The 18,165-nt window shown below is 47.7% G+C and overlaps 2 long non-coding RNA genes and 1 pseudogene across 2 annotated transcripts in view; 2 read left to right on the top strand and 1 right to left on the bottom strand.

Annotated features, from left to right (window-relative positions):
• LOC132664112 (uncharacterized) overlaps positions 1-18,165 on the bottom strand; it is a 72,851-nt gene that overhangs the window by 17,810 nt on the left and 36,876 nt on the right. The window lies entirely within an intron of this gene.
• On the top strand, positions 1,108-6,508 carry LOC132664113 (uncharacterized). The gene is made up of 2 exons (XR_009603451.2): positions 1,108-1,318; positions 5,223-6,508. It is a non-coding gene; the product is annotated as an uncharacterized LOC132664113 (long non-coding RNA).
• Positions 12,242-13,019, top strand: LOC132664111 (rRNA-processing protein FCF1 homolog pseudogene; annotated as a pseudogene).

Genomic DNA, 18,165 nt, shown 5'->3' with positions numbered 1-18,165 from the left:
GAGTGTGTAAATGTGCTTTGCTCGGATCAGCCACCCGAGAAGCTGTGGAGTGACTGTCGTCTTCTCCTCCCCCCCGCCCCGTCTCCCCCCCACCCAACCACCTCGGAAGGCGTCACCAAGGATCAAAGTTCTGTGGCTTGGTAAACCAGGCTCACGTTTAGGGTCAAATGTGCCCCCTGTGAGACTTCCTTCGACCTTTTCTGGGCCCGGCTCAAGGGTCCTCGGGAAAGAGTAATGCTGGCTTAAACTGGCCAGCTCTGAAAATTAAACTAATAATTGTGAGTTCAGTGGAAGGGAAGAATGGCTTTTTTTTTTTTTAAGTGGTTAAAAATATCACTAACAACTGAATCTAAATATTGGAATCCTTCTTCCCTCAATTATATTTTCCTCTTTTGTGATTCAGCATCATTTTAATTGAACTGGATCCCCCAAGACTAAAAATCTGGTATCTAGGACTATAAAGCACCTTCAGTTGGTAAAATAGGTGGGAAGTTTTCTTTTAAATCCTTTTTTAGATTTTGTCTCTATCCACCATTAAAATTAATTTCACACCCATTTTCCCCCTTGTACCTTTGGGAAAGGCGCGTTCTCTTACAGCTTTCTCTTAATGTCAAAACAAAAGCTCCCTTATACCTCTTAGAATCTCGAGATCCTTTTCCAACAAAGAGGAGAACAAATGTGCTAGAATTAAGGCAACTGGGGAAGGAGCAGATCGCTGCAGAATAGAACCAACCCTCTTCAACTTCTGTGAACTAGTAGCTCTAATATTAATAAAAAACGTACAACGGGAGAATGTAGACGATCACCCAATTTTCTCCCTCACTTATTTTTAATCTTTTCCTAAAGCTGTGTACGGATTTTTGCAAGCCACAATGTGAACGATTTGCAGTTTCGAGTGAGGTACAAAGACATTTTTACAATATCGTATAAAATTGCATTCTGTAGTCATTGGTGCTCTGAAGAGCAAGGGTTTTTTTGTTTTGGTTTGGTTTGGTTTTTTTCTTCCCCCGCCCCTCCTCTGAAAGGGAATAAGAGAAACAGGAAAAACTCAGGGTCCAGATCTCTGGGCCATGTGAGTAATGTTTTCTTATTTTATAGAGGCTCTGACAAAAATACTCCAAGGAGGACAAACAATAATACATAATAAATTATAGACGCTGCAGAACTGAAGGACATTATGCTTCAGCATTTCTGCCTTCTAATAAACCAGTGGGATGAGATGCCCTTCTTCGTCTGTCTGCTTGCAGAGCGTTTGTTCATTCACACCCACTGCGTCGTGGGTCACCTGCACAGGACCTCGGCAGACAGACTGTAAAAGGTGAGTGGCCGCTGCCTGCTGAACCCTGCCTCCCTCCTCCTCGGGCCATCTGATTTGGTCCAAGGGCATCCCTGAGAGTGGGGACAGACGAGCGATGATTCTCCTCTCGGTTGCGAGGAGGGGCCGTGGAGACCCACAGGTCCCAGTCTCTGCAGAACCTTTGTCGGCAGCAAGGTCTCAGTCCCTCCCACACCGAGCTGACAATCCCTTCCCCAAATCCAGAAGATCAGCAATAATTGATTTGGCTTCCGGCCCGTACCCTTCTGGTGCAAAAGCAACGGCACAGTTCACTAGCTCTTTCCGATTCCTCCCTGCCCTCCCTTAACGAGAACTCTCGGGTCTGATTAAAATCGGTAATGCGCTGGTCCTGGAGTGAAGAGGTGCTATTTATTTCTGTCAGGTTCTGCTTGGAAGGGTTGAGGCTTCCTCCTACCAGACATTTTACTAGTAAACAGAAAAGTTGCCCATATTGTCATGCCTGCCCTGACCTGCAAGCTAGTGAACAATAAATCTTAATTACAGTTAAATGCCAAAATCTGCAAAGAATGAGACAGCACTAGTCAACTGTGAATCGGTCCGACTCCTGCCTCGGCTGGGGTACAGCTGCAGGAATACATAAATTAGGTTGTGATTTGTTTGTGCCGGAACAATCAGTCGAGGCTGTTTCTTAAGAGTCTTTCGTGTGTCAGCGGGCCGGCTGGCATGCACCCTCCTGCCATGTCAGATGCAGGTGGCATCTGGGAAGTTTTATTTTAAAGGACTTTCAGCATTATGCCTGGGTTAATAAGAAAGCGCTGTTTCTAAATATCTCGGCAGTTGTCCAAAATAGGGCTCAGTCTCCTGACATCTGCTGTGTCCGTACTTGGTACCTTTGGGTGTATTCGGGGAAAGCGCTGAATAACCTTTTGTTAGTGATCTCCTTTTCGCACCGGTGCAGGGCCACGAGAGCCAGGGGCAGGCAACCATACAGGAGCTTTAAAAAAAAATAAATAAATAAATAAAAATTTTTTTTTTTTCCTTGCTGCTGGAAAGCTCACGAGCTCCTTTTGGTATTCAAGGGTTTGCTTGTCATAATGCTAAATAAAGCCACCCCGTTGTCCCCTTGCCTGGGTCCTCTTGACATATTGGCACCTGTATGCAAGAATTAGAAAGGTGATTGCAGACATAACTCTGTTCAATGGCTCCAGACTGTTCTATCAATTTTGAGACTGACAGGAGATAGGAGATGGAACTCGGAAGGAAGAATGGAGTTTGGGCTGCTGGGTGCTCTGTCCCATGAATCAATCTGCAGTTTACTCATATTATTTTAGATGTAGATCCTGTTCTCGTTGGAGTCCGTCATCCGCTGGATGCCCTTACCGGCAGTTTTCTAAATAACGAGGCAGGCCCTGCTTCCCGGGACTGTGGAATCAGCGCAGGGTAGTGGCAGGGCCCCGGGATGAGGTGCTTTTCCACTAATTACGAGGTGGCTGTGTAAGTGGGTGAGAGGGAAGTAGAAAAACCCTCTCCCCACAGAGGTGGGGGGAGGGCTTACCAAAGAGGCAGAAATGGGTTCTTTCTGCTGTGTTTTTGAAGAGCATGACAGGGGGAGCATCACTAGGTACTGAAGTGGCAATGTCAGTTTCACTCGCGCCCCCCACCACTCCCCGGCCCCCCCGCGCTCCGGGCTCTTCCCGGCTCTCGCAGGGCCCCATCCTGTCACCAGCGGTCCTGCTTCCTGTTTGTGTTGCCGCTTTGTTGCTTCCTGGTGGTCAGCCCGAGCCCGCCCTTCTGGCGAGCCTCCACCCCGGGACTGGCTCTCTTCCCAGCCCTCTCTGGTGCTAGCAAATGTGTCTCTGGCTCCGTCTGAGCCCACGTTTTTAAAGGACCCGTCCCGGTTAGAGGGCCTTTGCCCCCAGGTGCCCTCTCCCCAGGGGCGAGGCTCGGCCTCTCACACGTGCTCTGATTCTCTGCCCACCTTTAATCGGAAGAGCCGGTCCAGAGCACTATTGCATTTGCTACCCCTCGCCTGACCCTTTGCATTCCTTCGAGGAGGGGACGCGCTGCCCGTTTTCTACTGAATGAGAAAGGGGCCCAGAGACCCTGAAGGACCGGTGGCGCCTGGGGAAGGGTAGGAGGGGCGCCCAATCTGTTCACCCAGACTGCACCCAGGGGCGTGCACTCACTGCTGGCACCCACCCCACATCCATTTTCCACCGCGTGCCAAGCCTCACACGCGATGCTGGATTTAATCTGCACAAGCACTTCGTCAAGTAGGTGTTAGTTTTATTTTAAACCATGGAAAGGGAGGTTCACAGAAGCTATTATCTTGCCCAGGGTCACGCAGCTGGCACATTTGTCTGATTCAGCTCTTCTCTCTGCACATACAACACAGCTCCCCCCGGTGACACCCTTATTTCATCTGGGTCTCTGCTCCGATGCCACCCTCTCAGATGAAGCTGCCTCAGATAGATTGCTGTGTCTCACACAGCTCTGTGCTGCTGTCTGTCCCCTCACCCACCTTTATCTTTCTTTGGAGCATTTATCACTACCCCATATTATGTATATTTACTTGTCTGGCTGTTGCTAGCTTATGTATGAACGGAGGGACTTCGACTGTTTTTGCTCACTTCTAGATCCTCCTGGAGCAGGGCAAGTATGTGATAAATATCTGTTGGAAGGAAGAAGGGAGAAAGGAAGAAAGAAGGACAGGGAGGGAAGGAAGGAAGGAAGGAAGGAAGGAAGGAAGGAAGGAAGGAAGGGTGAAAGGGAGGGAAGGAGGAAGGAAGGAAGGAACAGAGGGAGGGAGGGAGAGAAGGAGGGAGGGAGAAAGGAAAGAAGGAAGGAAGGAAGGAAGGAAGGAAGGAAGGAAGGAAAGAAGGAAGGAAGGAAGAAGGAAAGAACAAACAAAGGGAGGAAGGGAAGGAGGGAGGAAGGAAGGAAAGAAGGAAGGGAAAAAGGAAGGAAGAGAGGGAGGTAGGGAGAGAAGGAGGGAGGGAGGGAGGGAGGGAGGAAGGGAGGAAGGAAGGAACAGAGGGAGGGAGGGAGAGAAGGAGGGAGGGAGGGAGGGAGGGAGGGAGGGAGGAAGGGAGGAAGGAAGGAAGGAAGGAAGGAAGGAAGGAAGGGAGGGAAGGAGGAAGGAAGGAAGGAAGGAACAGAGGGAGGGAGGGAGAGAAGGAGGGAGGGAGAAAGGAAAGAAGGAAGGAAGGAAAGAAGGAAGGAAGGAAGAAGGAAAGAACAAACGAAGGGAGGAAGGGAAGGAGGAAGGAAGGAAGGAAAGAAGGAAGGAAGGAAGGAAGGAAGGAAGGAAGGAAGGAAAGGAGAAAGAAAGGAACAGAGGGAGGGAGGGAGAGAAGGAGGGAGGGAGGAAGGAAAGAAGAAAGGAAAGAAGGAAGGAAAGAACAGAGGGAGAGAGGGAGAGAAGGAGGGAGGGAGGGAGGGAGGGAGGGAGGAAGGGAGGAAGGAAGGAAGGAAGGAAGGAAGGAAGGAAGGAAGGCAGCTGCATTTCTTTCCAGCTTGAACCTAAAGTGGTCATAAGGTTTGGCCAGTTTGCCAGAAATGACAGTCACCAGTCCCATCTACATAGGGAAAACTCACACTCAAGGTGGATTTGCTCAGGATTCTACAGTAAACCACTGGTAGATCTAGGTCCAAACCATCCAATTCTGACTAACAACTAGGTCATTGCCAGTTACCCCTGTACTGGCTTCCTCCACCCTATAGCTGAGAGCTTCCTTATTAAGCTTCTAAAGTTTTCTCCCTGCATTCCTTCCTTTCTGTCTTCCTGCAAACTCTTGCCCCCACAACCATCACTTTGGTGGCCCCTGGGAAGCCTGTTGAGCTGACCCCTGTGTTTTCCAGACAGAACAGGGATATTTTTTTAAAGGTCAAAGAATTTAATTCCTGTGTTTGTCTCGATCCTCAGACGTGACCCCTTCCAGTGTTTAATACCCCTCATGCTTAGAAGATCCAAGAGGAAATGTTTGGAACAGAACCCTACGAGAGACCTCGTGACTCTAGAGAGCAAGCCCCACAAGAAACTCCACAAGGGCAACAGAGTCCCTTCAGAAACCGCTCCTCCTTCTTGGTCCTTTAACGTTTTACATCAGAGCTGCAGAAAGCCAGCGAGAGAAGGAGAGGGGCATATGTGCAAGTCTGTTCCTGGCCTCTGTCTCTCGGGCCAGGTAGAAGACATCCGCCAAAGTCAAAAGGCAGCAGACTCGATGTGCTAGACAAAACCAACGTACGAAACTCAACTGTTCTCCCTGATTTTTTCTTTTCTTTTTTCCATATATGGTCCTTTCAACATATACAGTAATAGAAGGGAACCCAAAAAGACCTCACCCTGAACCGAATGCTTCCACCCTTTCCCAATCGCGGTGGCCGACAGGAGGCCACTGGAGGAAACTTAATTGCAGGTGGTGGGTGTAGGGGGCAATAAAACGCGTGAGGCACAGTTTCCTACTTCAGCTTCAAGGAGACAAGCCCTGGAGAATAGACTAGAATACGTGTTAAAGAGGATCGATTGGAGGCATCAACGCGATTTAAGGGATGAAAAGAAAGGGAAAATCGCAGTTGAGGAAATCAGGAAAGATTGTAGGGAAGAAGTGGCTTGTCAGATAAATCGTGAAGGAACGACAAGATTTTAAATTTTGTTTTTAAGGCTTATTCCTTTTTCAGAGACAGGCGAAGCGTGAATGGGGGAGGGGTAGAAAGAGAGGGAGACACAGAACCCGAAGCAGGCTCCAGACTTTGAGCCATCGGCACAGAGCCCGACGCAGGGCTCAAACTCATGGACCCCGAGATCATGACCTGAGCTGAAGTTGGATGCTTAACCGACTGAGCCACCCAGGTGCCCCAGGAATGGCAAGATTTTAACAGGTAGATGGCATAAAGGGAAAAATGCCCGGGATAGAGGGAGTGATATTTCACTGAAGATGAGAAGTGAGTGTGGGGCACAGCCTGGGCGAATTTGGCCGAAGTGTGGGGCACATGCCCAGGAACTGAAAAAGATAAGGAATTGGGGTGCAGAACTGCAAAGGGGAACTGCAAAGGAATTGGGGTGCAGAAAGCCAATTAAAGGTGTTTGCACTTAACAAAGGGGGGGGGGTGAGTGTTCCATTTCTAAAGTGGGATACCACTCTGCAATAAGAAGAATGAGATCTTTAAATTTGGATTCCGATTTAACCAGTGTAAATTCAACTTTAAAAACTGACATTTGAGTCAGTTATTGGAAAATTCTGAGGTATATTTGAACAACTAGCCTGTGAATCTTCTCTTCTAACTGTAAATCTTATGAAAGCTAAATACAAATTAAGTGAATCTGATTAAATTTAACTTCCAAATTGAGATGTGCTGTAACTGTGAAGTACGCACTAGATTTTGAAGCTCAGTATAAAGAAAGGATATAAAATATCCCATTCATCATTCTGATGTAAGTTACATGATATCTAAGATGATAATATTTTAGATTTCTTGCGTTAAATAAAATGGTCATAAAAAAATGAAAACGAAAAGAAGGCAAAGGGGAGCCATTGAAGGTCTTGGAGCCAGGCTGTCACATGATTAAAACAATAATAATGATAATAATAATAACTTTGAGGAAGCGGATTAAGCAGATTACAAAAGAGTGAGTCCGGGGAGAAGAGGCAAGGAAGCTTCATTGAAAGAATTTTTTTAATGGTTACACCAGAAAGAACCTAAGTCAGAGAGTCAGAAATAGGCTCTTCAATCCCCAGACATGGCTCAGACGTGTGCTCTCTGTTTTTAGGGACATTTCCACTGGGCTTACACTAACCTTTAATCAACTCCCCAAACACTTCACAGTCAGGAAAGTTATGGGCTCTATCGGGAGGGGCAGTTGCCGTGAAGGATCAAAGGTCACCCTGAAGGGACCTGGACCAAACCTGACCCCTGGTTCGACTTGGAGGAAAACCTGACAAAGTTTGTTATGGCATTTGGGGCTGGAAGTTACCATTGGAAATGCAGCCTTTGTGGCACAAGGAGAACTGTTTTGCATTTGATGACATTTTCAAAATGGTGTGAAAAAACCTTGACGTTTTTATTAGAAAATCTATAAAGCCCAAACAAATGGTTTCATGCTGCTTTGCCTCATTCTTCATAGGTTCGTAGGCAATCCATCATCCCTCCCACCTCTCCCGTGCCTTCCCACTCCCCTTGAACCCATCAGCGACAACGTCTTGCCCATGAACAAAAGGACTACTCAGAGAAACCCTTTCAACCTTAGTTGTCCTTTGCCTCTCAACTTTTACCTCTTAAATCAACTACAATCATTCCATTTTCACTTCTGAAAGGCTCTCTTCCTGAAAGGCTAAACAGTGTTGTCACCTCCTTGCGGAAAACTCTTTCCCCTACTTCTCATGACACCGAATTACAGAAGCTTGACCTGCCCTCACTCCCCTTAGAGACGGAACTCTCTCTCGTCCCCGTGGCGGGCGAGGAAACCCCCAGTTTAAACGAAATTCCCTGGATTCAGAGCAAATGCACGAAAGCGTTCTCTCCGGAAAAAAATTGTAAGTCCCTTTCGTCGGTTACCGTTTTGAGCCAAAGTCTTATCTATCTTCAATTTCGAATAGGGTGACATGCCTCATTCTGCCTCGCTTTCAACTCTGGCCCATGCAAGCCCACTCCATCTGTCAGTATGTGAATGCCCACCTATGCCTCAGTCTCCCGAAAACAAGCTGTTGGCCTGACTTTCTCTCTCCCACCTGTGGCTTCTTCCCTGCTGACCCCTCTCCCCATCTCGGCCTCCCGCTCATCGGCACAGGAGCCGACACGTTAGGTTCTCAAGCACGGGTCACTGCTACTCATTCACCGCACGCTGTCACCCTGTCTGCATTTTTGAATGACTCTGGTGGCTCCACCAGCACCATCACCATCACCATGTGGTTCTTCCTTGGTTCTTCCCTGGGTCCCTCGTGCCTACTTTGATTAATCGTCTTTACTCCATATTCTGTTTTACGCTCACCGACTTCTTTCTTTCTTCGGCCCAAGTTCCTTGATAGCCACAGTTGGCCAAGTACTGTGCTGGCCTGAGCCTTGGCTTATGGGTTTTGATGGGTTTCCTTTAAACTCTCACAGTATCCTTGTGAGGTAGGAAGGGTGGAGATGATCTTTGGCTCTATTCTAAAGATGATAAACTCTCACAGTATCCTTGTGAGGTAGGAAGGGTGGAGATGATCTTTGGCTCTATTCTAAAGATGATAAGATGGAGACTCAAAGGGAGTATACCCCTTTCCTAAGGCTGCCCGGGTCCTGAAGGGCAGAGGTGAGACCCTAGTCTTCTGCCTCCAGCCCACTGTGCCTTTTTGCCATACCCGCCGTTTCATTTCCTCATGGATTTCTAGCCTCTCATCTCCTCCATAAGTCCTCTGCCTGGCTTGGCTTTACCCACATTGCCTCCTCTCCTCTTCACCACCCCGCTCCCCAGCCCCCATGTGGGCTCTTTTGCCCAGAACCGCCAGCCAGTGGCCATGAACGCTAAGCTGAGTGCAACGAGTCAGCTAGAAGTCTCCTTCCGTCTCAGAGCAAACTCCTTGGTTTGGCTGTGAGCTCTTTAGAGTGGGGCTGTGATCTGAAATGCTGTCACTGGTGGTCCCCCACCCTGCTCTCCGCCCCCTCTGCCATGCTGACACCTCCCTCTCGCACAAGCCCATCATACCCCAAGCCACCGGTCGTTTGATGGTGGGTTTGTCCCCTGCATTCCCAAACCACCACGGACTGTAAAACCTCGGGGGCTCATTTGTGTTTTGTCTTCTCATCCTCAGTGTGTTTTGTAGCACTCCCCGGGAGCACATAGATATTAGAGGGGAGAAAGAGAAGAAACGCCCAGCGGGAAGAGTCTCTAGCAGCACAAGGGGACTACCTGTGCCAACTCAACCGACACTGAGTGAGACAGTCAACAAACTGGTACTACACAGGAAGGAAAATGCTGCCGACAACAAACAAACAAACAGACGGCTCTGTTGTGGGCTTTTTTTTTAAACTGAGACTTTGGGGGTCACGTTTACCGACTCCCCCCCCCACCACCCCAGACCAGGAACAGACCCAGAGAGCAGAAAACGCAGTATTACTCTAAAACACACAAATCAACCAGAAGCCAGGGGCAGTAGAGAGAATTCCTGCAGCACCCAAGTCTGGCAGGAATTCTCTTTGTCCCCTAATCCACCTCCTGTGCCACCCAGGGTGACAGGAGCTAAACCAGGCAGGCACACAGAGCCATGGAGAAGTGACACCCCCATCGTCACCACCAGGGGCAAGCTGTCACATCTTCACGTGAGACTTCAGTCAGGTATCGTGGTATCGCACACAGCATTGGAATTAAGGTCAGATAAGTTCACAGAACAAGACTGAGTGGTTCAAGCTTGAAGATGATGTCAGGACAGGCAGGAGGCAGGTAGGTGGTAGGTGGGCCCCAGCTAGCCAGCACCCCCAGAATGACACAGCGCCTCTCTTTTCCCCTCTGCCTGTCCTCTCAAATTTCTACCAACTAACTCAGCACCGGCAGCAAAGGAGTATGACCAGCCCTCTCTCCCCACCATGTCTTGGGTCCTCCCTGAAACAGCCCTCAACTCAGAGTCCACTACTTGGGTTTATCTTTATGGGGGATGATGGGCAAACCAAAAAAGTGCCTCACTTTTTTAAAAAAGAAGGAGATGTGGGGCACCTGGCTGGCTCAGTTGGTTGAGCGTCCGACACTTGGTTTCAGCTCAGGTCATGATCTCATGGTTCATGGGACTGAGCCCCGCATCGAGCTTTTCTCCTTCTTTCTCTGCCCCTCCCCACATTCTCTCTCTGTCTCTCTCTCTCTCTCTCTCTCTCTCAAAATAAATTTAAAAACTTTTAAAAAAAGAAGATGATGTCTTCCTTTCTACTACTCCCAAGCTTCTTGCCATTACACACACACACACACACACACACACACACACACAAGCATCTTTGAGGGCTAGTAAGAATCCCAAGAGTGCTGTAAGTTCCTTGCTATGAACTCTGCATAAATATTAGAACATCTTCTTTTGCCAGTGACCACCTGACTGTCCTGTACTAGTTAAACGAAAATGTCTTAGGCTCTTCTCAGCTCAAGAAGAGAGAGTAGTGTCTCCTTTCCTTGGTGGCCCAGCTTCTGTGGAATGTAGCCAGCATGCCTCTGCCTGGGCTGGGCTGGGCTGGACATTGCCCGACATTCTGGGAAGCCGTTGCCCTCCCAGGTAGGGGACCAGGGACTTGTTCCCAGGAACAACACAGGAGAGTTGACAATGGATGGAGACTGGGAAAACTTCCTCCCCGTCTGATTTTATTCTAATCAGCACCGATGTAACAAATGTGTAGTGTGGGCAGACGTGTGTGTGTGTGTGTGTGTGTGTGTATATATAAATCATACATATAAATATATAAAATTTGCACACAGTTGCACACATATATTTGCTACACATATGTTTGTTCTGAGCACACGCTCCAGACCCTGAGACAGTACTGCCTGTAGGCCTGGATTTTAGGCAAGGTGTTTCTAGATGCTAATTGTGATGGCTTCCAGAATTCCCAGCATGCCTGCCCGCACTCTGAAAGCTCTTTGAGGGTTTCTCATCATTAGAATTCCCTGAGTTTTCGCTCCTTCCTTGCGAGCCATCTGGCCTCTCTGTACTGCAGCTGGTCGGCCCTCCCCTGCCACTCACACCTGAGCCTTTGACATGCCCCACCTGAAGCAAATCCATCCATCACGAAAATCCAAAAATTGCAACCAGAAATTCCCCCCCCACCGCAATCTAGAAATAATGTTTTTTTTTTTTCTTCTGAAACCGCCATTAGGTTTCATGCTTAATTTTTTTTTCTCAAATTCATTATTTATGGTCTTGGAATATCCAAGAGGGGAAAATATCTACCGCCATTTAATCTGTTTGCCCAATTAGCCGAGGCCTCTTGCCTCAGTGGTGTGCCTCCTGAGCACTTATAATTGTCATTAACCGAAAGAGCAGAGAAGGTCAGAGTGCAGAGGCCTTGGAGGGTCAAAGGTTGCTGGCAATCACGTGTGGGCTCCCAAGTGTCAGTCTGCCTCTCTCCAGAAGAAGGTGAGTGCAAGCTAGCAAGTCCCTGCTCACAGTCATTAACCCGGGCCAGAGGGAAACCCTGAGTGACAGAGTGCCCCCGGAGCACTGCTCAAAGGAACACATAACTGGGGACGGCATTTGTAGAACCCAGGAACCCAACAACAGTAGCTGCTACTGTGGGCCTGGTCATAGAATTTCCAAGAGATTGATCCAGTAAAAGAGAGCTTTTCACTTTTCTTATCTTTGGAACCAAGGAGCTCTTTCTCCCTCTTTGCTCGTTTTTGTGATGGCTGTTACTGCTGCTGCTTGCTTGCTTTTGTTTTAATGGAAGAAATACTGAAAAGCTATTTTGTAAAGATATTGCAAACAACCCGAACGGCTCAGGACAGATTTTCCTTCATTTATAAGAAGACAATTGTGAGCTTGTGTTCCAGTGACACGGGGCATGTGACCATGAGAGCAAAGTCCAGACAGGGGAGATGATGCCCTAAAACCCCTAAGGATATGCGGCCTGAGGAGAGTCACTAAGTCGATTGTCCGTTCAGCAGTATTGGAGCCAAAACAAATTCTTCGCTCTCTACTCATCTGCCCCTTACCAGTGGGGGCACCTCAGGGAGCTAGGCATGGCACGTAAGGGACTTGTGCTTTGAAATAGAAGAAAACAAGGGGCGCCTGGGTGGCTCAGTCGGTTAAGCGTCCAACTCTTGATTTCGACTCAGGTCATGATCTCACGGTTCTTGAGTTCGAGCCCCACGTGGGGCTGCGGGCTGGCGACAGTGTGGAGCCTGCTCGAGATTCTCTCTCTCCCTCTTTCCTCTGCCCCTCTCCTGCTCTCTCGCTCTCTCTCTCAAAAAATGAACCAATAAAAAAATTTTTTTAAGAGTGCGGCGTGAACATGGGGAAGCAAAAGAAAGCAAGAAAGTATGCGACCATGAAGCGAATGCTTAGTCTCCGAGATCAGAGGCTTAAAGAGAAGGATAGATTGAAACCTAAAAAGAAAGAAAAGAAAGATCCCAGTGCACTCAAGGAAAGAGAAGTCCCCCAACATCCTTCCTGCTTATTCTTCCAATATAACACACAGCTGGGCCCACCTTACCACATCCTGGTTGATACCAACTTTATCAACTTTTCCATTAAAGCCAAACTTGACTTAGTACAATCAATGATGGACTGTCTCTATGCCAAGTGTATCCCTTGTATAAATGACTGGGTAATGGCTGAAATTGAGAAGTTGGGACAAAAGTATCGAGTGGCTCTAAGGATTGCCAAGGATCCAAGATTTGAACGATTACCATGCACACACAAAGGAACCTATGCAGATGACTGCTTAGTACAGAGAGTAACTCAGCACAAGTGTTACATCGTGGCCACAGTTGACCGGGACCTTAAACGAAGGATCCGGAAGATCCCTGGAGTTCCCATCATGTACATTTCTAACCATAGGTACAACATTGAGCAGATGCCAGATGATTATGGAGCCCCTCGATTCTAATTCTAACACTCTAAAGATAGAGTTCCTCTGCCTTCCTTTACCAACTTTTTCTGTTGCCAGTTCATGTAGCAATATGCTGTAACATGAATTATTCTCCTTCTTACCCATTTGCTCTGTTATGAGCTGAGTATGGTTAAATACACTCACTTTTGATGTTGTTTTGAAATTGACATTTTGTATCATTTTGAATTTTGTTGCATCTTTTTATAAATCAGATGATTACACACGTTAAAAAAAAAAAAAAATTTTTTTAAGAAGAAAATAAAGCCTGATTCAGCCAAGTAAGAGCAGTAGGCCCACCCTCTCCACGAAGCACAGTTGTCTCAGTAAAGTGCGGGGCGGTGACCCGTGTCAACATATTTAACCAGCACTTATGAAATGCCTGCTTTATGCTACGGTTTCAGATACAAGTTTCTCAGTTAGCCTTCCGTTACCGGCCCAATTGTGTTCCCACCCCAAATTCATCCGCTAAAATCCTAACGCCGGGTACCTCAGACTGTGACCGTATTTGGAGAGGTAACAGAGGTCAGATGAGGCCTTGAGGGTGGTCTTTAATCAAATCTGACTGCCGTTCTCACAAAAAGAGGAGATTAGGACACAGACGTGGACAGAAGGAAGACCACGTGAGGACACAGGGAGAAGACGGCCCTCTCCAAGCCAAGGAGAGAAACCTTCGCAGAAACCAAGCCTACCAACTCCTTAATCTCAGAATCCTAGCCTCCAGAACTTGAGGAAACGGACTTCTGCCGTGTCAGCCCCCAGCCTGTAGTATTCTGCGTGGGAGCCCCAGCCGACGGATGCACCTTCCAACAGTCAGTCGAGAAGCCAGGGTGCAAAAGCTCAGTGATGGGAAGTAATTTGTTCAGAATTCCGGCACGAGCACGTGGCAGAGCAGGACGAAACGTGCATCTTCTGGCTTTGACTCAGGGGCTTTGAAAAGACACCCCCCCCCTCCCCAAGGCAGGAAAAGCACTGGATGAAAACGTCCCTTCTCCAAGATGAGCAGGCATCCCTTTCAACCTGGCACCGGGGAGCAGCTGTATCGTGCAGGGGGGAGGGGAGCGCGGGGCTGCCGTGAGGGTGACGCATCTCCTGGCAATCGGGGGAGTGTGGAGCCGTCAGACGAGCCAAGCCGTGAGCAGCTATCGTGGGCACGTTCTCCTCCTCCGAGGGCTTCACGGCAGCATCCCGGATAATCCTCACCACCGCCCCTTAGCTCGGGGCTACCGTCATTCCCACGTTACAGATCAGACGCCCGAGGCACAGAGGTGCGTGGCTCAGGGTCAGCCAGCAGCCTGGTCACCCAGGCTGGCCCGAGGGCCCAGATGCTGGCCACACCACAAAACTGCTTCCGGAGTGTCGCCTCCTGGAGTAGAATTCCCTGCTTGGAACTTCTAGGAAAGAGGCGTAGGCCCTTCTGAGCGGACAATATAAAAGCTAAATGGGAAAAGATTCGGTGGTTTGGGAGATGCTGTAAATCTCTGTTCACAGTCCCAGAAGGTCAATGAGGAGCTGATGACCGAGTTGTGCGAAGGGCCTCCCGGTCCCCGCCACCCAGTAGGACTGTAGTTACTTTCACGTGACATTTCATGGGAACGGCATAAAGAACAAATTAAAGAGAGGGGGGAAACCCCACAACTTTCTACACATTAAGAGTCTTTCTCACCCTCTCATGACACCCTTATGAGGTAGACCAGAAGGTATTTTTGTCATGCTCCCCAACCCTCCCTTCTCCTCACAGTGAAAATGAGGCTTAATGAAGCAGATGATGTGCTGACAACTCAGACGGTGACGGGGCTCCTTCGCGGGTTTCAGTGACCTTCCACGACCTTCCCCGACTCCACTCCCCGCCCACCTCCCTTTGCCGCTGCTATTTCTGTGAAGCACGTCCAACATTCACTTCCTGCTTCTCCAGGATGTCACAGTCCGGCTCGTACAGCCTCGTGTCTTCCTTCCTCTTCTCTTTACTTCACGGTTCGTCTAAGCCTGACAAGATCTTCAGTCCGTCTTCAATCTCCAGACTTTCTGAATCCTAAAAAAGCTATGACGTTTGCTCAAAAAAAAAAAAAAAAAAAAAATGCACATAAAGATCCCCATGGAAGTTTCCATGCAGTTGCCGGAGGTCCAAGCACCTCCAAAAGCATGGACACAGATACCTGGCTGATAACCTTACCCTACATGTTTGCCTCCCCTCCAATACATTTTGAGTCTTTTCTCTTCATCCATTTCGCCCACAGCTTCTTTCTCTGCAATACATATGCCGTCCTCCACTGTGCTGACTCAAGGAAGGTCCATGCTTTTGAGGAAGTATCCTTTCTTCACGTCTTGTCCCGCTGTTTTATGCCACTTCCTGTCTGATCCTTCCAGCAGTCTTTCTCCTAGCCTTTACTTCTCAGGAAAGTACTAAGACTCCTGCATTCCAGGGGGGCCTGGGTGGCTCAGTTAAGCAACTGACTTTGGCTCAGGTCGTGATCTCACGGTTCATGAGTTCAAGCCCCACGGCAGGCTCTGTGCTGACAGCTCAGAGCCTGGAGCCTGCTTGGGATTCTGTGTCTCTGCCCCTCCCCTGCTCTCTCTCTCTCTCTCTCTCTCAAAACTAATAAATAAGTATTTTAAAAATGTTTTTTTAAAAAAGACTCCTGATTCTATCATGCACATTCAAACTGGTTGTGTCTTTATTTTCTATAACTGTGGCCCCCTCACCTAAACATGCTAGGCTGAACTCCCGCTAAATAGGAGGCTTGGAGATAGCTGATGGAACGCAGGAGAAAATGTGACAGAGGTATGCTCTCTTTGAGTTTACAGATGAGTAAAAAAAGATAAAATCAGACCATTACGAACAAATGTGACACGTTACTTTACCAACATAGAGCAGTATAGGCTTCTTGGGGAACATAGAGCAAAGGGTCCTAAAGCAAGTTGCTGAATGGGCTCTGGGGCTTTGAGGAGGTGAGGGGAGGCTGCTGGGAGAATGGTACCTCCAGCAAAACCTGAAGAATGAGCAGGGGCTGGTCAAAGCAGGTGGGAGCGAGTCAAAACGAGGCAGAGCAAAGATCTTGTCGGCATCCTGCATCATCAGAGTGGGCTTGGCTGAGCGGAGGGCCTGCAGAATCCCAGGCTATGCCAAGCCCCGAGCCCGAGAGGGGACAGGCAAGGGGTGAGGAGACACAACAGCCAGATCAGACCATCCTGAAAAGCCACCAAAAAGACTGTGCATTATACAGCAAGGACGATAGGACCCGATAAAGGGCTTTTCATAGATGAGAGACATGGTCTACTATGAGGCAGGAGCTGAAAGCTTATTTCACTTTTTGAATTAATTTTTTGGTTATACGATACATTCCCATGTTTGCAAAAACCAGAAGGGCATTCAGTAAAAGGTTTTCCTGGCCCCCAGTTCACTTCTCTCCTAAATAGATGTCAAGTTTTCATAGTTCTCAAGAGTCCTTCCTGACTTCTTTGTGCTTATACCAGCTAATATGACTATAAATTGTTATTTTGTCCATATATATTCAAAAAGTAATATACCATGCCCTGTTCTGTGCCTTTTTGAGATAGCTGTCAACTCTTGAATACTGTTGATTCAGCTCTTATATCAGTATTCGTATTCGTATTCTTTTTATTTATTTATTTATTTTTAATTTTTTTTTTTAACATTTATTTATTTTTTTGAGACAGAGAGAGACAGAGCATGAACGGGGGAGGGTCAGAGAGAGAGGGAGACACAGAATCCGAAACAGGCTCCAGGCTCCGAGCTGTCGGCACAGAGCCTGACGTGGGGCTCGAACTCACAGACCGAGAGATCATGACCCGAGCCGAAGTCGGACGCTCAACCGACTGAGCCACCCAGGTGCCCCCGTATTCATATTCTTTGCCTTTAACAAATGTAGGTCTCTCCTCCCCTCTTCTGAGCTTCTGAGGGGCAGGGGCTGTGCCTTATTCAACTTTGCATGGGGTAGATGTTCAGTAAAAATCTGCTGATTTGAAGCAGGTGATGAAAAAGTATCTTTGTTGAATAAATCAGTCACTGTGGAAGGAGCAAACGCTGCCTCTGGCCCATCCTCTCCAATTTTTTACTTTTAATTATGCCACTTTTCCAACATCCACAAAAGTAAACAGAACGCAAAATGAACCTCCATGTGCCCATGCTTCAACAATTGTCAACATTTTGGCGATCTCGATCCTCCTCTCTGCCCACCACCCGTCCACTTTGGGGCAGAAGGGGGATGGAACATTTTAAAGCAAATGCAAGACATCGTGTCATTTCCTCTGTAAATGCGAAAGAATGCACCTGTTACCTATAAAGCCTTTGCTTTAAGAAGGTAGGCACACGCCAGCAAAATTAACCGTAGTTCTCTAGCATCGCCATCATTCTCTGATTTTCTCAAAAACGCTTTATACGGTTGGCTTCGGGAATCAGGAGCCCACAAAGCCCGCAGATGATATTTGGTCATTGTGTTTATAGTCCTTACATCTCTTTGATTCCATCACAGCCGCCTCTTCTCTTCTTCCCTCGCTCTTTTATGCCATTGATTTGTTAGAGAAACCAGGTCATTTGCCCCGCATCGTGTCCCACATTCTGCATTTGGCTGATTGCTTCTTTGCGGTAGCATATAACTTGTTTTCCATCCCCCCATATCTTCTTGGAAACTGGCAAGATCCGTGTTTTGAAAGCTTCATCCTGGCTTCTGTGTGGAGAACTGATGGAAAGGCGGGAGAGAGGACAGTGATAGGCTGGGGTCACCCAGGCAGGAGGGAATCACCCCCAGAAAACAGCAATGGCCCATGGCTGCGGGGCTGTGTGGATAGAGAGAAATGGCCCGTTCAAGAGACACTCAGGAGACAGGACCAACAAGACTTGTTAGACTAATTGGAAACGAGTGTGCTTCTCAATGCTCTGTTCAGAATCTGGACCTCACGATGACACAAACCAAAGAGGCTGCTCTCTCCTAGAAAAGCATTTACATGTTTACTGACGTTCTCCTCACAATTATCACTTATGGCAAGTTTTAAGGGCATACAAAGTTGTAGTATTATTGTTGGTATTAAATTTTATTGCTGTGGCTTTAAAACATAAACAAAAATAATTCCTTAAGTAGTTGGAAATTGTAATGATCCTCTTGGGATTAGATTTTACTGCTATGGATACTGTAAAGCACAAAGATAATAAATTTAAACTGCAGTATTAGTACTGGGAATATAGTTTATTACTTTGGCCAGAACACAAAGAAGCAGGATTCATAAGTCTTTTTTTTTTTTTTTTTTTTTGGTCCCAGCAGCAGATTTATATGCAACGACACTGGGTCTGGTGT

The sequence above is a fragment of the Panthera onca genome, chromosome F2 (assembly GCF_046562875.1).
Source record: "Panthera onca isolate mPanOnc1 chromosome F2, mPanOnc1 haplotype 2, whole genome shotgun sequence".
NCBI classification, from domain to species: domain Eukaryota; kingdom Metazoa; phylum Chordata; class Mammalia; order Carnivora; family Felidae; genus Panthera; species Panthera onca.
This window is presented reverse-complemented; position numbering and strand designations above follow the sequence as displayed.